Source organism: Heterocephalus glaber, unplaced genomic scaffold (genome assembly GCF_053883595.1).
Source record: "Heterocephalus glaber isolate CG9 unplaced genomic scaffold, H.glaber_assembly_v1.0 deba00001463, whole genome shotgun sequence".
In the NCBI taxonomy this organism is placed as follows: Eukaryota; Metazoa; Chordata; class Mammalia; order Rodentia; family Bathyergidae; genus Heterocephalus; species Heterocephalus glaber.
This window is the reverse complement of record NW_028258310.1, coordinates 14733181-14760810: the sequence shown is the minus strand read 5'-3', so window position 1 is coordinate 14760810 and position 27630 is coordinate 14733181. Positions and strand designations below refer to the sequence as shown.

The 27630-nt window shown below is 37.6% G+C and overlaps 1 long non-coding RNA gene across 2 annotated transcripts in view; it reads right to left on the bottom strand.

Annotated features, from left to right (window-relative positions):
- LOC110351098 (uncharacterized) overlaps positions 1–27630 on the bottom strand; it is a 71838-nt gene extending 44208 nt beyond the window's left edge. For both annotated transcript variants that reach the window (XR_015438787.1, XR_002398141.2), the window contains exon 1: positions 1–27630. This exon is cut by the window's left edge. This is a non-coding gene — a long non-coding RNA (uncharacterized LOC110351098).

Genomic DNA, 27630 nt, shown 5'->3' with positions numbered 1-27630 from the left:
AAAACAGAATCAAAGATATGCATGTTCAACACTTTCACGGGCTGCTCCAAGATGCTTCTCTTCTTTCCAGTGTGCCTGGAGCTGTGCTGTACACTTGTTTACAACCCATGGGGAGGGATCTGTTAAGCAGAAGGAAAGTGTATTTGACCTTCATCTCCCTGGAAGGAGAGAGACACAACAGCTGCTTGTTTGCCTGTTTGTTTCTGACCTCATTTCTATGGCATTGAACCACTCATTTGGGAAACATGAAAAATATGGTTGACTTTCTTTTTATCCTAAGATATTCTTGAAGACTAAGCCCTTGGTGAGTTTAAAGATCATTAAAATTATGTGGCCGCAAATATTAGTTAGGTGGAAATGGAAAGATGTTTAGTCTCCAAGTTATAAATTAAGCACAGAGCACAATCTACACTCCTTTTTGTGCCATTACTTCTATGTGGTGTTTTGGTTCATACTCTATAGAGAGATGCTCTTGAATGCAAACAGATGTTAACTTCCAAAAAGCAAGCAAATAAACAAAAACCTCAAAAAAAAAAATCCTAAAGCTAAAGTTGAGATCATAAAAAAAATAGCACATTCATAAGTAATGCATTTAATTTAATGCATAACAACTTGTTTCAATTGCATATGGACATGACTGAGCCAGGCCACATTATATCCCCACACAGAGCCCCCCTTTAAAGGAGCTCTGTTATTTCACATATTCTATAAACCCCAATGAAAAGGGAAAGAAGCCCTGCCATTTCAATCAATAAATTGTCTTATGCCTCAAATCAGCCTTGACCTCAAAATTAACAATGCCTGGTGTGAGTTTTAACAGGAAAGGACCACAGAAATCATGAAGTCCATGCCCCTCATTTCCAGAAGAGGAAAATTAGTCCTAAAGAGAGAAAAAAAAGTTACCTAAGGTCACAGCTGGTGGTAGAGAAGAAAGAAAACCTAAAACTGACTTCCTGCTCAGTATTCTTTCTATAATAGCACATGGCCTCTTAGTCTTGACTGGAATTGAAATGGCAATCAACATAATGAAATATCAATTCAGTGTATTTCTATTAGTGCTTCTTAAGGCCTCAGAATTGAGCTAGACTTCTGGGAGAGACATCCAAAAAGTCTAGATCTCAGCCACTGCGTTCAGGAAGCTAACTTCAGAAACAAAGGTACACATTTCTGAGGGCCAGATTGGAAGTGGCTGTAATGACTGTACCCTTTCATGGTGATTAAAACATTCTGGAATTAGTTGTGATGGTTGTGTAGCTTTGCAAATGCACTGAAAACACACTTTCAAAGGGCAAATTGTATAAGTGAATTTATGTTAGCTTTCTGTTACTGTTCCAAATACATGAGATAATCAACTTATAAAAAGAAAAGATTTATTTTGGCTCCATTTTGAGGCTTCAGATCATGATAAACTAGCCCATTGTTTTGGGGCTTGAGAGGATGCAGCACATTATGGCAGCAGCACATGGTGAAGGAAACCCTGTCAACTTCATGGTCAGGACACAAAAAGAGAAAGAGTCTGGCATCCCACAGAACCCTTCAAGTGCATGCTCCCAATGACCTAGAACCTCTTTACTGGGCCCCACATCTAAGGGTCCACTGCCTTCCAATAGTGCCAGACTGAGGGCCAAGTCTTTAACTCAGGGGCCTTTGGGAGACATTTCAGATCAAATGACAGAAGAATTATAACTTATTTTTTAAAAGTCATGCACTTCAAGTAGTTAACAATGGGCCACATAAAAGACAGCTTGTGGTCCTATGTGGAAATCAGAAAAGCTACCTGATAGGTGTCAAATATTTCAAGGACTATCAAGAACTTAAAAGAATGTGACGTTTTGCTTGGTGATAATAACAGGAACAAAGACGGGAATGTAGAAAAATGTAATAGAGATACTTTCAGAAGAAAGATAAGTTATGTTAGAGGGTTGACTTCATTCACATTCTTTGTGGGAAAATGTACTATAGTAAGAAATACGTTACTGGTTGAGGTGTTCTTTAAGCATTTTCAAGTTTTGTTAAAATTAAATTGCTGTAATTTGGCTCTGGAAGTTCTCTCAAAATCCCACATCTTAAAGTCACGGTTCCCAGCCTGTGACACTATTGGTAAGTGGTGGAAACTTTAAAAGATGGGATTAGTCAGAGGTTGGGGTGTGTAGTTGGGGAGCATGCCCTCAAAGGGGTTTCCTTTCCCTCTCGCTGATTCCCCACCTCCGTGAGATGAACGGCTGGCTCCATCACACACTCTCTATGGTGAACTGCTGCCTCACCACAGATCCAAGCAACAGAGCCAATGAACCATGGACTGAAACCTCCAAAACTTCAAGCTACACTAAACCTTTTCTCTGAGTAAGTTTACTGACTCGGACATTTGTTACAATAATAGAAAGCTAACAAACACACAATAAATGAACAACAATAAAAAAGACAATTATAATTTTTATCCAGCAACTCAACAAGTACTTCAATTTGAAAAATACAAATAAGGAAACAAATTTTGATTCCAGGCACCTTTCCAGCCAGAAAGACAATGGGAGCACCAAAGTAAGACCTTTCAAATATACAATTTCGTGAATCTTGATAAAGAATTATAGGAGATACTCCAAGTGTGTTTTGAGTTTAGACACACACAGCAAAAACTGAAGGAGAGGTTTGGTTATTACACTGTAAACTTATAAAATATTAAACACAATCTGGTATTTTAGGCCAAAGTGAGTTTTATTTGTAGACTCAATAGCTAATTTCAATTGGGAAAAGGCTGCAAAGGTCTGGATCCATTGTAGGATTTGAGGAATTGTTAAAAATCAAAAAAGCATTCAAACATGTATTTTCCATGCCTATCCAGAATTCATTCCCTCTGTTTCTCCATTTCATGTGAGGAACCATAGCACCCCTGTATTTGACTATGTGTTTTTCACTAACTCCAGGAATAGGCACCTGATCTAGGTTTGGCCACTGATCTTATTTCCTAATCCCCTAGCCACAGCTCAGTCATCAGCATATTCTCAAAAGGAACATGCAATTCTGGAGCTTTAGAGAAGACTGTTTAGGAGACAAAGATCCTTTTGAAAAAGATTTCTAACTCTACCAGTGATGTTCACCAGGAAATTCTAGGTACCATCTGTAGAAAGGACCTTCTGGAGAAGAAGTCCATACAGAGCCAAGAGATGGAGATCTGATTCCTGGCAACTTCATGCATTCCCACCAGATTCTTAAATCCATGCAATCCAGCAGTTACTGTCCTTAAATTGTTCAGAAAAATGAAAAAATACATTTCTTTCTGTATAGTCATTTTGAGATGAGTTTCTATCACTTCCAATAAAAAGTCATGATAAATGTAACATCCAACACAACCTTATAAGTTTCTGGATAAGAAAATGAGTTCTTGAGAGGGATAAGAAATAGCTTAAAACTGCAGTTGTCACTGGTGAAATCCAGGCACAAATGTAGGTACCTTGGGTTTCAGTCTAGCTCCTTTTTCCTATACTATCACTAAAGCCTCATTATGGTAAGTGAAATAAGACAGACACAGAAAGAAAAACACTGTATGATTGCACTTAATGTGAAACCTTAAAAAAGTCAAATACATACAAGCAGAGACTATAATGGTTATTTCTGGAGGTAGAGAAGTGGGAATAATAGGAGATTTTTGGTCAAAGAGTACAAATTTCCAGTAATATAGAATGAATAAGCACAGACATATATTGTACAACATAATGACACAATTAATTCTGCAGTGTACATCAGAAATTTATGAAGCAAATTTTAAGTATTCTTACAAAAACAAAAACATAGCTATGTGAAATAATGAATATGTTAACTTGCTTCTCTGTAGCAATAATTTCACTATGTACTTGATTATTAATATATCTCAAAATATCGTGTTATGCACCTTAAATATATATAATTTTTATTTTAAAAGAAAACATAAATGGGTATTTTTTACTTTAAAAATGACTCATTTGGAAATAATTAGATATGCAAAGTTGAGATGGCAACTATAAGCAAGAGCTTTTAAATATCACATTTTAAGTATCAAAAAGCTTTTAAATTGGTGAATTGCCTCTGAACATTATATATTTTTTCTTAGAGCATCGAAAAAGCATCACAGGTCAGCAAACATCCAATGACATTGCACTGCTGTTGGAATCCAACTCGAATCCCTTTCTGTAGTCTTTGCACACCTAACTGATCTGTACCTGACTCTCTTGGAACCACATCACATGGTGCTCTCTCCCCCTGCCACTGAACCGCAGCCATCCCCAGCTTTCTTTCAGATCCTCAAACATCCCTTGCTCTTGTCCCACTGGCCTTTAAGTGTGCTCCTCCTTCTGGCTTAGATGCTTGTCATGTACAATGAACAGCTGGCACCTTCCGACCTATAGGTCTCAACCTCACCCCCTCCAGGCCCCAGTCAGGGCAGTTTTCAAGCAAAGAAAAATATCTCCCTTTATAACTCTTAATTCAGAACCTTGCTTTAAATTTTATTCATTACTATTTTATTTATGTTCATTTTCTGCCTTCCTCCTGGACTTGATATGAGCAGAGACACATCTCCATAGACCTCTGTTAAACCTGAGTACCTTGCACTTGCACTTAGAATGCATTTAAGAAATATTCAAATTTGTGGGAGAAAGAAACAAAGGAAGATCCCCCTTCCTAATTTAAGCTCATGGCTTCATCCCAAGCAGGCCTTTCTCTTCTTTATCCCCAATACCCAAAGACTTCAAGGTACTTCCATTAAGTCTTAGAAAACCATTACCAAAGCATTTTTGCCATTTAGACAGCACTAATTTTACAAAGCCATTTATAGCCCTCAATGGGTTGGCAGTTCAGTTATACCCAAACCTGTGTTTGGGCAGGTGGCTCAGGGCTCCACTTACCAGTGGCGATGAGGCCTAAATGAGTGAATTGCCCTTCCAGGTGATTTGCCCTGCCATTTTTATGACACAGAAACTTTTTATTAATTCTGACATAGGCACTGCTCACTACATCAAACCAAGTGTTCCTGCTGCCAACTTGAATAACTAAACATTATATTTTAGTCCAATTCAACTGGAAATCTAAAAAGCTATGCCTTGAGAAAAGGTATATTTAGCCTCATGTGTATGGCAGGCCATTGTTAAAACTCTAACATGAGCAACTGTAAGCCAGGAAGCTTGGGCACTTCTAGTCAACTGGCAGATACATCAGTTCTTCAGTTCATGCAGACTTTGTTATGATTTTTTTAGCTGTAATGTTCAAAAATAAATGCTTCAAACAAAAATAAAAAGTATGGGGTCATTTAACTGAAAACTTCAAGAGCAAATCTAATCTTGAATTTAAAATTTCAGATGATGTCATCCTTAGCTCTGCTCATTCACAAGCTTTATTCACTGGCTCCTCACAGTGACAACAGTGCTGGTTGCAGCCCTGGGTTGACACACTAGCACTTAGAAGCCTCAGCAAACACTTCTATGCCTCATATTGTCTCTTTAAAGGCCAATTACTATTCCTTAGAGGAATATAATTGTCTGAATACATAGGCACAAGTAATGGCCACTCTAGAGTCAACTTCACTTGAGGCCATGCTTTAAAAATAAGGAATGCAAATCATTCCTCTGGGCTGCGGGGGGTCAGATGAAAGATGAATGAAAGCAATAGACTTCTGTTGTACAACTCAAGTCACTCGGAAACATTCTAGCAATGTTGCAAGCAACTGCCAAGTGTCCAAGTACCAAGTTTTTGAGACAGCCTGACTAATGGTTTTGAGATACTTCAGCCACTCACTTAGACAGACTTATCCCATCATAGATACTGATAATTCTTGGCACTATCAAACCTTCTTTCCCCTTTGGAGCTCTGCTGCTGTGGTGCTTTTGGCAGAAAGGAGAAGCACAGTCAAAAACACTTGCTGCTGGTGGAGTTCCTTCCAAGTCAAAGAAGCAGGGAAAGAGCTAAGCCATGGTTGCTTTCCCCAGACTCACCAGTCAAATTTGATGGAGTCAGGAAGAGGCAAATGCACCCTAACAGAGATCCCTCCTCTTGACACATACCACCAGGGCACAGAATGCTTCCAGCAGGTGCCATGGACTACTGTAAGGCAGAATCAGAGACTATTATTCCTGTCAGTGGAATTGGGATAAAGGAAATGTTATTTGAGATTTGGTCATCCATGCTTATTCTCACTGACTGGCAGTCAATAAGGTGACTTTTCTCTAAATCCACCAACAAAATATACTAGCAATCATAACAGATAAATTTCTTTCAGGGGGAAATTGCAAGGCCTGCAATGTGATGATGACTTTATAATATTTACTATCTCTAAGATTAAGAAGGGGGTTACTCCATACTTCCAAAACTGCTATATAGATTCAATGCAATACCAATTGAAATCCCAGCAGCATACTTCAGACCTTGAGAAAACAATCCAAAAATTCATTTGGAACAAGAAGAGACTCAGAATAGCAAAAGCAATTCTAGGCAATAGAGACATGTCAGGGGGTAACACAATCCCCAACTTAAAACTATACTACAATGCTACTGTGATAAAAACAGCATGGTAATGGCAAAGAAACAGATCTGAGGACCAGTGGAACAGATTAGATGCCAAAACAACTCCAGACACACTCAGCCACCTCATCTTCGACAAAGGAGCTAAACACTCTCACTAGAGGAAAGATAGCCTCTTTAATAAACGGTGCTGGAAAAACTGGGTTTCAACTTGCCAAAGATTAAAACTAGGCCTATATCTCTCACCATGCACTAAACTAAGATCAAAATGGATTAAAGATCTAAATATTAAAATAGAAATACTCAACTGGCTGGAACATAGGTTAGGTAGAACTCTAGAAGACATTGATGTAGGAAAAGATTTTATGAATAAAACTTCAGTTGCCTGTGAACTAGCACAAACAATCAACAAGTGGGATGTCTTCTTATTAAAAAGCTTCTGCAGAGCAAGAGAAACCACCAGCAATGTGAAGAGACAACCTATAATGTCAGAAAAATTTTTCACCAGCTGTTCCTCAGACAAAGGTGTACTATCTCGAATCTATAAAGAACTTAAAAGAAATCAGACCTCCCAAATTTAAAGACCCAATCCAAAAATGAGCATCTGAAAATGAACAGACATTTCTCACACAAAGAAGTGGAAATAACAAATAAACATATGAAAAAATGTTCAACATCCCTGGTCATTTGAGAGATGCAAATGAAAACAATGCTGAGATTCCACCTCACCCCAGAAATAATGGCTGCTATCATGAAATCAACCAATAACAAATGCTGGCGGGGCTGTGGGGAAAGAGGAACCCTGCTCCACTGCTGGTGAGAGTGTCGCCTGGTGCAACCACTGTGGAAATCAGTATGGAGATACCTCAAAGAACTAGGACTGGAAGTCCCATTTGCCTCAGCTATTCCCCTGCTGGGTATCTTCCCCAAAGAATTAAAAGAATCATACCACAGTAATATATGTGCACCCATGTTCATAGCAGCCCAATTTGTAATAGCTAAAACTTGGAAGCAGCCCAAATGCCCATCAACTGGAGACTGGATAAAGAAAATGTGGGTCTTTTAAATAAAATGGAATACTACTCAGCCATAAAAAATAAGAAATTAGAGACATTTATAGCTAAATAGATGCACATTGAGGCGGTACTGTTAAGTGAAATAAATAGGACACACATGTGTAAATACCAAATAGTTTCTCTAGTGTGAGAAACTGAAAGTGTAAATAAGGACTAAAAAGTATTATAGATAATGTGAAATAGGAAGAAAAGAGGCAAAGGGGAAGGGGAAGTGGGAGGGGTAGGGAAAAGGAAAGAAGGGAATGGAATTAATGGAGAAAATGAAAAATGGAAAGAAAGTCTTTGTAAATAGGGAGAGATTGAGGGGTTGACAGGAGGGGAGGGGAAGGGGGAAAAATAAGAGCTAAGAGAGATTATGTAAAGCTGCAAATTTCCAATGATGAATGTCATTATATTGTATATCTAAAATGTACCAATAAAATAAAATTTTTTAAAAAAATCAAGAGGGTTACTGGATTCTGCATGGGTCTAGATGCGTACTCTTGGATTTTTTTTTTTTTTTTTTTTTTTTGGAACTGGGGATCGAACTTGGTCCTTGAGCTTGCGCAGCAGGCGGCGAAACCACTGAGCTAAATCCCCGGCCCAGCGTACTCTTGGAATAAAGACAGGGCTTGCACTTCTTTCCAGAAATGAGCAGCCTTCATAATAGAACACAGATTCAGTGGTTCAGTCATAAAGTAATAGAAATGCTCCCAGTGATCATGAAATAGAACAGGTTTTGTTCAAATTAATGTTTCTTATTTATTGCTTTTGTAAATTGAATAAAAATGGACTTCTATGTAAATACCAAAAAAAAGGAGAGGATATCAAGAAAATGACAGTCACATTGGCTTCTTTTTCCTTTTAAGGTTCTCCTCCCCTAAACCAACCATTTTCTCAGGGGAAAGGGAGTACCTGCTACTATGCTTTCAAAGCCTTCTTTTTCTCTATGAAGTGCCTTATAAATAATAATAAAGCCTTATCTACTTAGACTTTTGTTGCAGCCAGCTGCTTTTATTTATGAACGACATGGGTAGCCAATCATTATCTGCATGCTAGCACAATAATACTCTGAAAGAGGAAGCATCAGGTCACTGGAAAAACCTAGGGCAGCCTGTTACACACTGTGCTGCCACCACCACCATTTCAGAGCAAAGATTTATTCAGCTCACCGGAATTTGCATGTATTTCATTGCTGCTATCATAAAGAGGCATGGCATTCTGCACCTCTGGTCTATGGCTATTTGGAACTTTTCCTATTTGCATGCTACCTTCGTGCAGTTTTAAAGAAACACCGTAAAGATTTTAAAAGTTATCAATTACATCATCACGTAGAACGCCAAATAGCATCCTCACCAGTTATAGCCCATTGAGTGATGAAAAGCAGACTGAAAAAATGTTGAGAATAGTTTTCACCTAACCAATGAAAGCTGATGAATTGACATTTGCAGTAACTCAGAGACAAGACAAAAAAATTGAATTTGCCAAAAATGTTCACCTCAGTCTCACATCTGAGTTAATGAAGGGGGAGTGTTCTAATTGATTGGAGGTCATAAGAACACTTAGCTCTGCTGGAAAAGTTTCCAACTTAAACTGTTTTTTAACATAACACATCCAGGTAGATCCAGCCCTTTATTATGACTTCTAAAGGCTATAATTATGTTGTTATAGGATTTTTATTTTCCATTTCTATATTCTCTGTTCTTCTTATTATCATGGTCTATGAAGACAGAAGCTTAGCTTTTAACTTTCAAAAAGCCACTAAAATCTTGCTAGGTTATAGCATCTTGGTCCAGTAATATGGCATGAGAGAAGACCAGAGCCCTTTTGGCAATAAGCTCTGGCCAGGCTGACAGTAGTTTCTGCTTTCCTTTGGAAGATCTCAAAAAATATATTTCAGAATTTGTTATAGTCTGGATGTGGGCTGTCCCTTAAAGACACACGTGTTAAGTGTTTGGTCTCCAGCCTAGTCTATTGAGAGGGAACAGAAGGTGGAGCCTAGAGGGACCCCTTCAGGCCATTAAGGCCATGGCTTCAAAGGGGCTTATAGGACCCCTGTCTCTTCTTCCCTCTGTCTTTTTCCATTTACCAGCCATGAAGTGAGTGACTTTGTTTCTCCACATGTTCCTGCGGTGGTGTGCCACCTTATGACAAGCCTAAAGCAAATGGGTCCAATTGACCCCAGATTTAACCCTTCAAAACGGTAAGCCAAAATAAACCTTTATTCTTTATAAGTTAATTATATAAAGTACTTTGTGATAGCAACAGACAGCTAACTAACACAGTTTGCAATGATTTTCAGGGCCCAAGCATTTGTTTGGTACCTACCATGTATTAAGTTTTCATACGCTAAACATTCTGTGAGGCAATCAGTGTTTAATAATTATTGTTTGTGTGCCTGAGACATTACTAGGTGTTATTGTAACCATATCTACTTGGTCCTCAGCAGGCAGATAGCTTGGTGTTCATCTCAGCATCTTGGTCATGGGAAACTTCCAGTTCTTTCTGCAGTCCCCTATCACAGCTCATTGTTTACTTTTAAAAGTCTTTTCTCAGAAACCTTATATTAGTTTTAAGGGGCTGCTATAGAAGAATACCACAAACTGGGCTGCTTAAGCAACAGCAATGTATCCTTTTATAGTTCGGCAGTCTTGAGGTCCAAGATCAAGGTGTTAGCGGAGTGGATTCCTCCTGAGGGCTGTAAGAGACATCTGTTCCAAGACTCTCTTCCAGCTTCTAGTGTTTTGCATCAGCATTCATTGGCCTAAAGAATCGTCATCTAGATCTCTGTTTTCTGTCTACATATTGTTCCTTCCTCCTGTGTGCATGTCTGTGTCCAAATTTCTCCTTTTCATAAGAACATATCATATTGATTAAAACCCACCTTAATAACCCCATGTTAACTTTATCATCAAGACAGGTCACAATCTAAGGTACTGAGAGTTATGACTCTAACATATGTCTAACCCATAACTGCTCTGGATGCTCCTACCATTTTCCCACTAAGACATGTGGTTATGATGATATTCATAGGAGGAGCACTCTCCTGTGGGATATTGTGACAAAGTTCATTTTCATTCACTTTCACTCTATCTTTTCCCTCTCTCTTATCAAAAATGTTGCATAAGTAATGTTTTCAAACACAGTGGAACTGCATCTCATAGGCATTGTGATAATGAGCACAGCCTCAGCTATTAGAAACTCTGGTGCTGATGAGCTGAGCCTCGGGTTACAAGTAATTCTTAGAATTGGCAGTAATTTTCTTTCTTCTATTTCAGGATTCAGAACCAATTCACCAATATATCACATTAGCTCTACTTTCAAACTGTATCCTCAACTTCTCCATGTCTCATCCCCTCTTCTGCTACTCACTGGTCCAGCTGTCACTATCCTTTTTGTGGACCTTTACAACAGCTTCCTCACTGGTCATCCTTCTACACCATCCTCAGATACCACCAGGCTATTTTAATAACAATGCCCCCCAAAGTCTCTTAAGACACAAATCAAGTTATATCACTCCTCTGCTAAACACCCTCCCTAAACTTCCTTCACTGTATTAAGAGGAAAACTAAGAAACTTGCAGAAAGTCCAAGACATTGTATAATCTATCCCCCCTTCCTCTCTTCCTTAACTTCTCTCTGTGTCTCTGTCTCTCTCTGCCCCTCTCTCTCTCTCTACCTCTCTCTCCTCTCTCTCTCTCTGCCTCTCTCTCCTTTCTCCCTCCCCCCCTCTCTCTTCCTCTTGCTTATTCTGCTCCAACCATTTCTTAAATATATCAGGCTCATGATAATGTTTGCTGAATCAATAAACCAAAATGATAGAACAGAATTCAAGTGATTGGCAAAAGCTTTTTGTATTAATTATCGATAAATGTATTCTGATGTTACTTTTTAAAATAATTATTTGAAAACATTACTATTTTAGCCTCATTTCCTAAATCCAAATACCAGTTCTAACATTTATATCTGTATGATGCTAGGCACATTGCTTACTGTCTTTGTGCCTTGAATTCCTCATATACAAGTTGACTTACAGGATTTTTAAAGTATTAACTGAATTGATATACTTACAGCATAGTATCTGATTGCTACATAAGTGCTAGCTATCATTATCATAATTATTTTTGCTACAAGAGGTCTCCACTTGGATCAACTCAACATTAAGTGAATTTATTTTGTGCCATAACTGTTACCAACTGTGATCTATCAAAACTCTTCTCCCCCTTCCTTATCATTCCCAGGGCTAAAAGCTTTCATGGCTCTTCTGGTTTGGTATGTAAGAAAAGCTGCAGTCTGTTCCTGTAACTTCCTCCTGTCTGAGTCCTAAACCTTAGGGGGTGGGGTGGAATACAGATCTTACCTCTGCAAGAGGTACAATTCTCTGAATAAGTCTCCTACTACAATTTCTCTGAACAAAGTCTCCTCGTTCTGGTTGATTGCTGGTCTCTATCTGAAAGTCAGATTCCTCTCTGTAACAAGAATTCAAGCTCTCTTGGGTAACACTTTGTGATTATCCCTCTGGTAGCTCAACTGGTTACCCCTGTTGGTCAAGGGGACAGAGATGGAAGAGAAAGCTGTTTTTTGAGATCTTGTCAGTCCAAGGAAAATTTATATATTCTTCTACGTTAAATAGTGAAATGGGAGCTGGCATCTCTTTACCCCTTACTCCTTTATACACACATTTCTCTCTATACCACTCTACCATCTCTTTACCACATTTTTTGAGCCCAATGTCAAGCAAGCATCTACCACAATTTTAATCCATACTCTTCGAGCCTCAGACACTACTAACTTGTGACAACATTCAAACTAAAGGTAATAGCCAGTCCACACATAATTGAAGAAGAGAATGTTTTAGGCACCCTAAATCTTTTAGAAGGAGAGTAGAAGGATACACATCACATTTTTACCTCCAGGAGGAGCAGAGATTGTACACATAACTACTTTTCTGTCAGCTTTGCATTCTTTCTGTGGTAGGCAGAAAAATGGTCTCATTAAAGATATTTATGTCATACGTATAAAAACTTTGAGTATATTATATTATATAGCAAGGAACAATTAAGATTGCAGATAAAACTAAGGCTGTTGTTAATCATCCATGGAAAACTTACATGTGCTCCAAATATAACCCTTTGTATACCTTGCTATTCCCCCTGATATTACTGGTGCTGCAGGCATGGGCCCTGTCCATAGAAGGATGGGAAGGTAGTTACCCCTCAACAACAGACAGTTCTCTGAATGCAAGTTGTAGGAACTTCACTAAATTTCTTCTCGACACAGTGCCTCCTCCATCAATGCCAAGACTCTTCAACTAATGCCACCGTGCTATACTGGTAGTAAATTATGATGAATCTCATGCTTAGTGACTGAGACCTGTAGATCATAAATGCTATGAAACACCTCCTGTAGAGATCCTCCTAGCCAGTCCTTGAGCTCTTTTTTGCTGCTGCTCATCAGGCCTGGATCAGGACAAATGCCTGCTTGATTATTGCAGAATGAGAAACTGACTCCAATACCCATCCCATGAAGTCCTACACTCTACTACTGCTTAGTACCCAGATAATAAAGTCAAATGATACAAGTCTTTTCTTGTCAACTTGCTGTGAAAAGGGAGATACCTGAGGGACTCAATGCTCTGTCCCACTGGAGACAGCTAATTTATCTAAAATGGATTGGATAGAGGAGCTTTGGCACATGCATTATTTGAGTAGTTCTTAGATTGTGTGCAGGACACTGTGCCAGGTTTTCAGAATAGTTCCATTTCCCCAGGCTGTCCTTACACTGATTCTGCAAAAATGAACAGAATATGGATAGAGGAAATTAGTGTGTAGAGGGATCTTTCTGTAGTCTCCTTATCCAAGCCTTAGAATATATGATCTCTTTGGTCCTAGCAATGCTTCACAAAACCAGCCTGAGGGATCTTTAAAACTCAAACATGGTCACATCCTACCCATGTTCTCTTTATATTTCTATTAGGACCAAGAAAATATTTTAAACATTGTCTATAAAGCTCTACATTATCTTCTCTTGCCTATGGCTATCCATACTTACTAGGCTCCTGGGGAAGATTACATTTGATGTTACATAAATTGCTTCTTGAAGTGTGTCTGCTCACAGTGAGTGTCTGACTACCTTTCTGGTTCACTTTGCAACACTTCTCTTCTTCTTTTAAGGCACCAGCAGTCCTGGACTTCTTTATGTACCTCTTGTGCTCCCCAGACCCTTTTTGTTGGGAACAGTTTCCCCATCCTCCCAACCACCCTTTTCTTAGGTAATTCCCACCCATCCTGAAGACCTCCACTCAACATCACTTCCTCCAGGAAACCTTCTCTTGATCTGCAGAATACATTGTCTTCTCAAAGGCCTTTTTATCACTGTAGTAGCTTTGCTGAGACATAATTCATATAACATTCAATGTAATCATTTAAAGTATGTGAATTAATCATTTTTGGTACATTACAGAAATTTGCAACTATTCACACATTCCATTTTAAAATATTTTCACCACCACACTAGAAAACCCCATACTCATCAAGAGTCATTCCTCATTTCCTCCAACTACTCTAGCTGGTAACAACCACTAACCTGCTTTCTGTCTCTTATAGATTTGCCTATTCTGGACATTTCCTGTGAATAATATCAAATAGTGTGTGCTATTTTGTGTTTGGCTCTGTATTAGTTACTTTCCTGCCTCAGGGACAAAATAGCTGACATGTACAATTTAAGGAGGAGAGATTTATCTTGGCTCATGGTTTCATAAGGTTCAGCCCATGATGAGCGGGCTCCCAGGCAAAACATAGTAGCAGAAGGGCCTGACAGAGGAAAGGTGTTCACCTTATAGTGGTCAGAAGCAGAGAGAGAAACCAAGAGAGACAGGGGAAAATGCTGAATCAAGAATATGCTCTTCCCAGTCACATTCTTAGTGACCTACTTCCCCCCAAAAGGCCCTACCTCCTTATAGCATATTCACCTATGAACTCATCACTGGATCAATACACTGATGAATATAGCTCCCCCATGCTCTAATCATCTTCTGAGAGCCCCCCTCTGACTCTCTCTATTAGTTCCAAACCATAAAACCTTTCACTTAGTATAATGCCCTCAAGGCTCATTCATATTAAAGCATGTATCAGTACTTCATTCTTTTTTATTTCCAATAATATGCCATGGTATTAATATGCTATATTTTATTCATTCATCCATGTAGACCTTAGAATTTAACAGATAGTAACTATATATTTATGTGATTTTTTTTTAATGTCTGCCTTTTGGTCTAGCAAGTAGCCTCTTAAAGGCGAGTATGTATTACATCTGTTACTTGCTCATTATTGTATCCCCATTAGCAAAAATATTACTTGAATAAAAGAATGTATGAATGAATGAATGAAGTGTAGGAGGCTAAACAAAAACTGGGAGCAACCAATGGGACATGACTTTTCTGCTCAGTATGTGGATCTTCCTGTCTATCAGGAAATCTCACTAAAATTGCCCCCACATTCTACATTTTCCCCTTTAGACACAACATAGCTGGGCACATCAGCCTAGGCAATGTTTGGACAACTTGACTTTACTGCCATTAGATGCCTCATCCAAGGAGAACAGGATCCTGAGGAAGAGATGCCCCGCCTTGTCACGTACTAAAATCAGGCATTGCAAGCCCATCTCTGCTGACTCCAAGTACCGGCAAGGAAATAGGTATCAGAACCATTCTTCTACCTCCTACACAAACATGTTCCCCAATGTCCCAGCTTTCACTGGGAAAATGTGTGAAGCCTCTTAAATAACAGCATGGTAGAGCTGCAAGTGGTGGGAGTACAAAGAAAGTACAATTTGAGTCTCAGTCTGCCAGTTTCTCAGGTGTGCTCAGATTTATCTAGCTCTCATTTTTCCTCTGGGGTCAAAGGAAAATGTGGCCAACTTTGGAGCATCACCACAGCCTGCTGGGGTGAAAGACGTGTGAAAAGCGAAACCTTTGCCAGAAGAAAAGAAGAAACAGACTGTCCAGAGCCATTCCTGCTAGGAAAAGCAGTTTGAGTGAATGACAGTTGCATTTTGCTCAATGCAGACAGTTATATGACAGAGATGTTTCACTAAGCTTTGTATTTGCTGAAGTTCCAACACTTCATATTTACTATACTGACCACTGTACAGAATGGTGTGCAATGCAGATTAGGATTTAGTCTTAGTGACACCTAACCATTTTCATGTGCTTATGATGTGACAGGCACAGTAATGAGAAGGTCAGCTTGCTGGACTTTCACAATGATGCTATGAAATATATTTTATAATTAACCCCATTTTATAAATGAGGAAGCAGAGAGAGAAATTATGGACTTTGAACAAGTTTGCAATGGTGTGCTAGAGCTGGGACTAGACCCATGTTCTTAATCACCATGCTAAACATGTGTTAGAATAGTGGGCCCTACTTTAAGGAGTCATCTTCACCTGTTGTATGGACTGTGAGCTACTCATCTAGTAACTCTGTGCTTCCATTTTTTATTTATAAAATGGAAGAATTAAGTCCTGTTCAGTCTTACAGGCGTATGAAGATCAGGCTGACAATAAAGCATTTCAGAGGAATATAAAAAGTGTGGAACATCCAGAGGTATCTATGGAAAGGTATGTAATATGATAACTGTCACCCATAAAGCCTTCACTAATTAATACACTTCTTAGAGAAAAAAATTCATGTGCACATTAATGCACATACATGATCCTTGTAAGTTATTAGCTTGTACGGCAAGGGGTTGCAGGAAAAACGTAAAACTCACAAATGCTACATAGTGCTTGGTATGTCATTTTAGCTAATCCTCATCATTTCATCTATCAGTTTTATTGCTCTCAGTCAGAGCAATAATTGTGCAATTGTATTTTCTGGTCCATTGAAGTTTAAGGATACTGTCAAGCCATGACAAGAGGAGTCAAGTATCAGGTTTATTGAATATATCATTTAACTATGTGGCCTGCATCTACTTAAGATCAGAAAAAGCAAACAGATTGTCTGTGGTCCCTGGGTACAATGAATCATTGCCTTACCTGCATATCATCTTTTAACTCAATTAAAAATAACTTCTCAAAATCGCATATATTGCATATTGGAACAGAGTCTCAGCCAAATTTTCTTTTGTTTTATGAGTGTTGCTAAACATTTTTATAAGTTACTGAGTCTTATCTGACAGGAAAGAAATAAAAATATATTCATATTTTAACAGTATGTCATCCGTTTTGCGTTGTCTCCCTTTGGCTCCCCCAGCTCAGGGGACCTTTCCCTGGTTCATCTCCAGTTTTATATTTTACCTAACAGTCAGCTTTATATAAACTAGGTACATGTGGTAAATCATTAATAATTAATCAAGATGAGCACTTTCCAATAAGAACATTTGTCCTTATTTCTCTACATAATTAAATCTACTGACCATCCCTAAACATTTTAAGGTAGGCTGAGAATTAATTTAAGATTCTAGTAAGCTTCCAGACCAAGACTGAAGGACTCCATGAATCTGTTACAATAGCTTATATTGTCTTAACTAATGTTAACACCAAGGCCCTACATTCTTTGAAAATGTCACAGTGGACTACAGATAACCAAAAGCAATCAGGGAAGAAAAAGTCAAAGTTATAAAATATTGTCAAGAGAAGAGTTGTATAGTGAACAAAAACCACCCCCTAATCTTGAGGTCAGTGTTAAACTGCCTTACCTGTCAGAAGCTGTGACACCCACTTCACTGTCCGTGGGTATGTGTAAATTAATCAGAGACATTTAGACAAAAAGCCTGATGTAGCTAGTATCCTCAATTCTAGATCACTAACACTTATGCAGTACTCCCCAGTGCGTGGCCCTGAGGCCTAAACTAAACTTAGAGGCTTTTCATGCTCAGCTGACCTGCCTTTATTCAGTGCACACTTATGCCATGTCACACTCTCATCTTTCCTGTGTTAAGAACAAGAGAATGCATTTGTAAGACTGCTAACTCAGTGATCAAAAGACCAAGTTGAATATATGCAGACCTTGTGTGAATCAAGCACTCACAATCTTACTTCGTGTTCTTATCACCTGAAGTAGTCTGGGTCCCTGGGAAGAATGTCCTGTGCACACTGGTACAGTCAAACACAGAGTATTCTGCAATTGCAGTGGGAAGCGAATGGAGGCAGGTAACCCATGAAATCCACTGAAAGATGACTGATGCTGGACATTACTGAATTATTGGAGCTGGCCATTACCCTTACCATGCTATCCTACCACCAGCTGAACTTTGCCTAGCAAGGTGCCTGCTTAAAACCTTTCAGGGACTTCCCATTAGAATAAAATCCCCGTGCTCCTAGAAAAATTGCAAAACTCTCTATAATCCACCTCTTCCTGTCTCACCCATTTCATCTGTTGTCCTTCCTCTCCCCTTTCTCTTCCCTTCCAGACACCCACCTCCACCACCGGGACAACACCAGACTTTTGTACCTCCTAATCACTGAACAGCTCTTCCCTCTACCTAATTGTGTATACGCACAACTCTCTTACTTGGCCAACTCCTATTCAAGTTTCAGTCCCTTTCTGAGACTGGCTTTCCAAGCCCCACCTCCACTCCACTAGGTGCTGCATAAAACCCTGTGTCCTTCCTTTTTCCTAGCCAATGTACATTGTCAATAATGTCACCCATTTATCCAAGTCACACCACAACCCTGAAGCAGCCAGGCACTCTCCATGGCTTCTTGTCCACTTTTTTCCAGTGTCTAGCACAATGTCTCACACTGGCGAAACCCTAGATTAATATTTTGTTTACTTATTTAATCTTATCTTAGATATGTAAGTCAGCTCTATCCCTTGTTGGTGTCCGTCTTCATCATAGATAATTACAGACTTGAATTAGTTTAATGAGACAATCCCTTTGCAGCCTTTTCATCTCAAATCTGTTTTGTGACTCCTTTATTGTACAACCTGCCTTCTGGGTCACATATTTTTCCCTGTCTAAATTTATGAATCACTAGATGTTGAAATTATTAATTCTATCCATGCAACACCACACCCCAACATTTAGGACAAATGGGCTGAGTCAAAAGCTGTTTTAATTATTCCGACTGCATGGACCAGGACTCCTAGCCAAATGTTGGAGGATGAGGGTCACTGGGGAGCAGTCCTCTTATGATTTCACACTAGCTCAAGAGTGCCCAGAAAACCTGAGTGCATCACCTGTGTTCTCCACAAGATCAACTGTGGGCCAGTCATGCACCACATAGATGGAGAAAACATCATTATTCTAGTCATTATTCTAAACAGCAAATGCTGCTCCCCAGCAAGGCATGAGTGTCCTAGTGTTACCAGTTATTTTTTTCTCCTTAAATTGCCTAATTCAAATTAGCTGTATTCACTGCAACTTAAAAGAAATCACAGAAAACAAGCTTGCACGTAAGTATTTCTCAACCACAGCCATAGCCTTACTTTTGGGTCATGATCAATTATGAGAGATGCTGCAGATAATTTTTCATTCAGATTATTATGGTTAAGAACACACTCTCTAGAATCACAAAAATTAGGTTCAGATCCCAACTCTACTACTTACTGGCTAGGAAAGACTTGTACAAATCCTGTCAGAGTCTGCTTTCTCATCTGTAAAAAGCTAAACATTCTGTAGTTCTGTGGTTAAAAATTAAATAAGCTAATCCATATACATACCAGTCCCATAGAGATGAGCATAATAATTTTCCCTTCCTCATAGGGTGATTGTGATGCTTAAGTGACAGTTTCTAAAGTTCTTGGCATGTCTGACACATATTCAACACTCAATAAATGAATTTTATCATTACCCTTAACTTTAAAAGCCTTGATTACCTAAATCTACAAGAGACTCCATCTTTAATGCCTCTGACAATGTCACATCTTCTCCTCCCACTCTAGTATACTTCCTCAGTAGGAAGGTGTGGGGTGGGACACTGAAAGCCTTGATACACCCATGAGAAAAGAACATCATCTATGTGAACTCCTCCCCCTGGCATCCTCCTAGTAGTGAATCAATCACTACTTTGGATGGTACCATAACTCTGTGCTCATTGGCCCAGCTCATGTAGAGATTCCAAGCCCCTTTTTCCAAAGTCTTGATAACCCTTTCTTATAACTCTGAAGGCAGAGAAAGAAAAATAAGATTTGACCTGCAGAGAATTGTCGTGAACCAGACTGTATTGAAAAACACAGGAGATAGAATGGTAAACAGAAGCCAACCCCATCTGATGTTCTCAATTTTGTTCCTGCTGAGTATCCTGCCAGAAAGGCCCCTTGTTGCTGTCCCTACATGTCCATCCCAGATATATTCCCCTGTGCAAAGCCTACTTTGCATATTTCCTCCATTCCTACAGTTCACAATACCATGCCCATCCCTGACTACTCAATATACATTAGTAGTGTTTCTTGAAGAGCTTATGACTCAATGTCTAACATGTCATTTCTTGTTTGTCTCTCATTAACTCCCCATTCTTTTTACCATGTACCAGCTCATTGTTATTTAATCTGTCCCTTCCTCCAGAAGAATGAAACTCCTTTGGGCATAGATTTCCATCCACTATAAATTCTCACATATGTTACTTCTCTGAGCATGTGATAGGTCAGAAAAACTACACTTTAGAAAAGGAAAGAAAGTTGGACATTATTAAAGTCAACCCACTAATAAAACTGATGAGAAATCTCAGGTGCAGAGAACATTATTAATACCTTGTTCAACTTCAGATAGGCAGATGGTTACAAACCAGGCAAACTTTCTGACCCACTATCTGTGTTATCTCTAGTCCCAAAGAAAGAAACTGTAACAAAAAAAGAAAAGATAGGGGCGGAGCTAGATGTGTCAGAGCACACATATAATCCCAGCACTCTCAGGGCATGAGGCAGGAGGGTGGCAAATTTGGTCCTGACTTGGGCATTTTAATGATTTAGCAAGGCTCTTTCTCAAAGTAAAAATTTTGAAAAAGCTCTAGGGATATAGCTCACTGTGAAAGCCCTGTGCCACAAAATCCCCAGTGCCACAAAAGAAGAGCAAGAAGAGGAGGAGAAGGAAGAGGAGAGAAGAAGAGAGAGGAGAAAAGAGGGGAGGAAGGAAGGAAAAAGAAGAAAGGAGATGGGGAGGAACTGAATATGCACTTTATATTACACACCCCACACACATGTACTATTCTGTTAAAGTCATTGGTTATTGTAAATGATGAATAATCCTAGGGTCTGATCTGGCCTGGCATCAGGTTAATACATTTTATGAATAACCACACAGTGATGACTCACAATTGAGTAATTACGGTCAATAACAGGAAAATACAGCATGGAGAGAGGAGCACCTGGGAAATACACAGGTCTAGCCGCAACAGCATTTATCATGGTCCCAAGCAAGCAGCTTTACTCTTGACTGGTTAAACTTGGCCGCTTCTTGATCCCACAGAGTTGGGAAAGGAGTGTTAAATAGTTTACCATTTTGTGTGATGCTTTTGTGGAAATAGCTCTTCTCAACCTTAGGAGACTACAGAGATTTCTGTTGTCCTAGATGACAGTGCACTTTACTTCTAGCCTTCCAACTCTAGTGACTGGTATCAGCAAGCATTAGAAAAAGGCCAGTGTCAAACTGACTTTCTCCTCTTCATGCATCTTCAGTTAACATCTGCTGACAGAGCATACATCCATGAAAAGAAAGTCATAAAATTCAGCTCTAATTCTGCAGGAGATTCTAAAATATATCTCTTGGGACAATAAAGAATCTAGTCTTAACGATGTTTACATCAGATCATAAATAGTAAAATTTAGCTTTTCTAAAGCACTCTGGAAAAGCGTAATACTTTACCCTGAATTTTATTATCTATTCCTTATGGCTTCCTATTACATTATAATAAGGTACACCAGGCAAACTTTACAAAAGCCCAATCATGTCCTCCTTATTCAGTTGCAACCTAACTCAAACGTGATTTCCATTTCCTTGATTCCCTAATTAACTCAGATTTTCCCTGGATGACTCAGCTACTCCCTGGATGAGAACAAACTTTGAAGATAAATTAATTTTTTCAGGCCACTGGGGTACCATTGAGTAATTTACTTTGAAGTATGATAGCAAATGAGTAACACTTGAAGATTTTGTTTCTGTCTTGCTGGCAGCCACCAGCTTAGAGAGAGTAGAGAATTTCTGAGACTGATTATTTTTTGCTTGGTTTCTAAGTTTTAGGTACAAGGAAATTCAAGCTGCCAGGTGGAGAAAGAGTAAACTTCCATTTCTTTTCCAGCAGGCTGATCCTCCATTTGATGTCACCATTAATGTTATGAACATCATCATCATCTATTTATTTAATGCTATAATATGCCAGGCATTATCTTATTTAACCTATAGATATATTTGTCCTATAGGTATATATTTTTTCCATGGCAAAAGTAAGGAAATTCAACCTTAGAGACATTAAGAACTATTCAGAGTCCATATTGCACTAAGTCCTCCTGGACAGTACATCTCCCACCTGGCTTCTACTTGGCAAAGAACACTAAATGCCAAAGCTCTGACGCTGAGGCAGAAGGATCGCTATGAGTTCAAGTCCAGCCTGAACTACATAGTGAGACCCTGTCTCAAAAAACAAAAACAAAACAAAGCAAAAAAAAAAAAAAAAAAAAGACCCAAATGCCAAAGCTCTGCCTTTCCTTTTTCATGAAGAAAACTCCTATTCCCTAAAATGAGCTCGGTCTTACTGTTTTTGTTCTAAATCATACTGAATTATGGATGGCTTCATAGAATCCTCATTTATTCAAAAATTGTTCTTGTTATATGCATGCTAACATTTACATGTAGGAGATTATTATACCAAATGAATCACTGATAGCATTTTATGTATTGCAATAAGGCGACATTAAGAAATGGCAGCAAGTGAGGTTAGTGGACTGACTTGGCACATGATTCCTTCGCATCCTCCCTTGCAAGGCAGTATCAGTAGAACCCAAGTGTGGAGAGATACATAATTGTTATACAAGGGGTGCTAAAATAGACATACTCGTGTTTCAGGAGATAGCTTTCATTTTTAAGATAATAGGTATTTTCTCCTGACTGTAAAAGTAATTTATGCTTATTGTAAAACATTCAAACTATAGAAAATAAGAAAATAAAAATCATCTCTAACCTTATCTCTAGTTTATTTTCATGTCAACTGTTGATTATATTTTCTTCCAGACAGAAAGCTAGAGGAAATGAGCTGTGGCTGGCTGTATAAACACAGGATTATTACTCTTCACACAAAATACCTACTACCTGAACCATTTAAAATTTTGTTTTTATGCCTAGCACTATAAAACAAGAATTTTCTTTTATCCTTTAAAAATCTGTAAAAGCTTAATTTTCAATGGTTGCACAATCCTATTTCTGTTTCCTTCCCCTACTGTTCAGCATTTAGGTTGTGGTATGTGTACTTGCATTCAAACTTTCATTCCACATCTCTATTGATTTTGAAAAGACCCTTAGAAGACAAATTATTATACCCAAGGGAATTTTAATTTTAATTTATGATATTTATTTCTAAAGAGAAAAGATTAAAGTTTACAGGAGTATTATTTACAAGAAAAGTCCTGAACCTGTCCAGATCACCACACCATTAGCAGTGTTGAATACTACCATTTTTCTTTGCCGTTAAAATAGACAAAAGTTACTACTTTTATTTTCAATAAAATTTATTTTATTTCTACTAAATTTGAATTTTTTAAATAAGTTCAGGAGGTCTTTGTACTTATTCGTATGTGAATGGCCTGTCTTTTGTCTTCTTACTAACTTAGGTGTTAGTAGATTTCTGGTTTATTGTATGAGCTTTAAATGCATTGTCATATTTGTTAGAGACATTTTTCTAACAACATTTTCCTTTTTGATTTCCTGTGTTAATTTTATATTTACAAAATTATTTTCTTCTCTAAAATCATATACACATTTATTCATGTTCTCTAGAATTTTATAGATTTATTTTTATTTTAAAACTTTAAATTCATTTGTAATTTATTCAGTTGTATGGTTTCACATATGGGTATTAGATTTTTGGTATAAAAAAAGCATATATCTAGCACCACTTTTTGATATGGTTTACCAGCTCCTCATTGGTTTGAGATGCATGAAATTTTTATACATGCTAGGATTATGGTGGAAGTTTTGAATTGCACTTAATAACTTTCTAAAACCCCACATTTTTCCCTACCTATCTTTCTCCCTTCACCTCTTGAACTCTACGTTTAGGATCACTGGGTTTACTTTGTTTTGTTTTATGTATTTTTAAAAGCTAAATGATTTCTAGTCTCAGTGCTTTTTATTTTTAATTTTTTAAATGTGTATTAATTGTCCATTTGGGGGTTCAGTGTGATATTTTAATACAGACACACAATGTGTATGATCAAATCCAGTCTCCATCACTCCCTCCCCAACCTCTACTTTAACTTTCACATGTAAGAGAGGACATGTGGTATTGTACTTGTCTTTCTGTTCCTGGCTTATTTCACTTAATGTGCTCCAGTTTCATACATTTTCCTACAAGTAACAAGATTCCATACTTCTTTATGGCTCAATAATATTCATATATATTTTTATATATTATATATATATAATATATGTGTAAAACTTTTTTATCCATTCATTCATTGATCAGCATCTTGGTGATTCCACATTTTAGTCTCTGTGTTGCTGCTTCCTGGTTTGCTCATGTTGCTGGATTATCACATGATTTCTTCCCTTCATTCTGATGTTTGTTCTAAAAACCACTTCTGCAAGAGATTGCTTCTGATCACCAGTAAGAATTACCCCTCGTGTTCTCATGTATTCTTATTTTCTCACACTATTTTATTTTCTCCACAGAATTTATCAAAATCTAATATTTTCTTATTACTTATGTGTGTTTACTTATTTATTATTTATCTCCCCCACTAATATGTAACCTCAAGGAAAGCTGAAATCTTGACTCTCTTGTTCACTACTGTACTATTTGAGCCTATAACATGTCTAAAACATGTAGATAATCAACAAATATCTATTAAAAGAATAAATAAATAATTTCAGGAATTTCATAAAGATCTCAATCTATTCTTATATGAGTACTAATCTTCCTAAATTATTAGAACTCTACATCTTAGTGTTTTTAGGCAAATTCTTATGATATTCTTTTCAAAATTACCTTTCTTTATTATTTCAGACAAACTTTGGAATCATTTTGGAAGGCTTCCTGCCTCTGTATATCCCATTTTATGCCCCACCCAGAGAAAAACCCTGATATTAACTGAAACGTATGCACAAAGGGAACGACCATTCACAAGGACCAGTACATTGAGTTATTTGGTGTTCTCAGAAGAACATGGAAAAAGACCTGATGGCCAGGCTCACAGAATTGTGGCTGGCTCACTCTGAAAAGACTGACTTGCTTCTTTTCCAAATAGGAGTTTGAGATTCACATTGACTTGGCCATAACATCACAGTTGGCACTGGCTTTTAAAAAGGAAGAAAAATATCTATTCCAAAATCTAAGAATAAGATAATAAAGCACAATTTGCAATGTTTTCCTACACTGGAGGAGAAACCATTTCATAGTACAAAGGAAGTGAAAATTCATCAGTTTCCAGATGAAGTGGACTATGGAGAGTCATAATCTGTGTAATTTGAATGTTTAAATGAAATTAGTATGTTCATGGCAGCACCGTGGCATTGATTTCAGGGCACTTTAGCTGACAAAGTGCTCAGGCCTCACTGATTACTCAAACACTCTGGAGAATTTTTGTTTCATAGAAAAATCACAAATACTCCATACAAAATCGTTAAAAAAAAAAACAACTAAATATACTAAGCCTGCTATGAGAGGCACCCTCCTAGAAACTTGTTCCTTACCGAAGTAATTGAACTGAAGCCACAGACTTACATTACAAGTGCTCAGATGAGCATATGACTTCACATTCAGGGTCTCCTTTGCCTCTAAAATAAAGACAGCCTGACAGTTCAGACCACATGGTATCCAATATCACTATGCTATGATCTAGCGGTACTTGCTATGCCATCTGATTGATTGATAAACGTTATCTCATCTCTATCTCATTCTGCATTGTGTGTATTGCCCTGAATATGCTCAGAGGGAAGTTTCTACAGGGACAGTTCTCTCTGAAGAAACACATTCATAAGGTTCAAAGGTAGCTCATAAATTAAACCCAGCATGAGTTATAGCAAAAGACTTGAAGCAATCATATTACTCATCAGTAGAAGACTTGTTAGATCAAATACAGGGTACTATGAAGCTCTAAAAAAGAAATAAGAACTATCTATAATACTGTTATGAAGTAATCACCACAATGAAATACAAAGTCAAAAATAAACAAAACAAAACAAGTCAGAGACAAGTGGCTAAAGCTTGGTAACATACATCTAAGAAAAACATAAACACATCTACATCATTGCTTATATTTTCTTAAAATTGAAAATCAAATGATAAAAATTTTGAATTGGCTCTCATAAGAAGTAAATAGAGTTGCAGGATAGATTATGAGTCTTAATTACTTTGTTTAATAGCCTTCACATCAAAAATGTGTTTGAATAACTATAAAATCAAATTAATATAAAAATGCAACCTATAAACATTAAAAGCAAAGTAAAATATATTAAGCTAACTGTATAATGACAATGGCCTATTAAAACAATTTGACTATATCTTCCTAGTGAGAGACATTGTAAGAAGAAAAGAGTTGAAATCAAAAATTATTTTTAGTAGTCATGTGGTTTGAAATAATGTCAATATTCTTATTCTAAGACTGTTGTGAATGTATGTATTGAATGATTAAGCAAAAAATTTAATTATGTTACAGTTCTTGAGAGCTGAAATGTCCAGGATAGTAGAAAAGAAATAAATAATACAATTACTAAGGTAAAATAAAAAGCCCATGGTCTCAAATATGGTTTGGAAGTATCAGTAAAACACTTGATATATTTTATTGAAAAGGCCCGGAAACAAGGATGGATCTAATAGCAAAGGATACCTCTAATACAAAAATTGTGGGCTTGAAATACTATTTCCCATGTGAAGGAATCAAAGCTCTGTGGAGGAGAGCTACACACAAGTCTATAGCTGGAAATCAATAAAACGATCCTGTAAGTCTTGGATGAAGAAATCTATAAAGGACTGCTAAATTCATCTCAAAACCACCCTGGGGCCAATCATAACACAGCCATTGGCGAAAATTGGACCATTTTGAATTGTAACATTTTAACAATAAAATACCTAGTAGTTTTTTATTCATTCTTATTAGTACCTAGTAATTTTAATCCATGAATTTACTAAAGTAAAGAAAATCATGGTCCACATTTAGATGCTAAGAAATCAACTCATTAAACTGAAACTAATTAAAAAAGAAGATGGGATGGCACATGCCTGTAAGCCCAGCCCTCTGGAGGTTGAAGCAGGGGGGATCACAAATTCAAGTCCCACTTGGGCAATCTAGTGAGACCCTATCTCAGAATGAAAGGAGGGAAGGAGAAAGAAAAAAGCAAGAAGAAAACAAGAGTCATTTATAGCCAAAATGGATGCATATAGAGGCCATTCTCTTAAGTGAAATAAATAGGACACACATGTAAATACTGAATAGTTTCACTAGTGTGAGAAACTGATAGTGTAAACAAGGGTTAAAATGATTAAAATGAATAATTGATAATTTGAAATAGGAAAAAAGGTCCAAAGACAAAGGAGTGAAGGGAGGGGAAGGGGAAAGGAAAAGAGGGAAAGGAAAAACTATGAGAAAAGAAAAAAACTAGAAATGAAATCTATGTAAATAGGGAAGGGCGGAGTGGGTGAAGGGTGCACAGGTAATGGGGAAAAAAATAAGAACCAAGATATATCATGTACAGGTACAAACACCCAATGATAAATGTAAACGAATTGTATAACTAAAATGTACCAATAAAGTTAATTTTTAAAAAATATATATAAAAAAACATACACTTTGCCTTTCCCATATGAATTATAGCTCAGAGTGATCAAGTAGTAAAACAATTGGGGTCGGAATTAGCAAAATTTAAAATATAAAAACTTTATAGAAAAAACATCCAATTTCTTCAACCAAAAAATTACAAGAAAAAAAAGGAATGACAAAT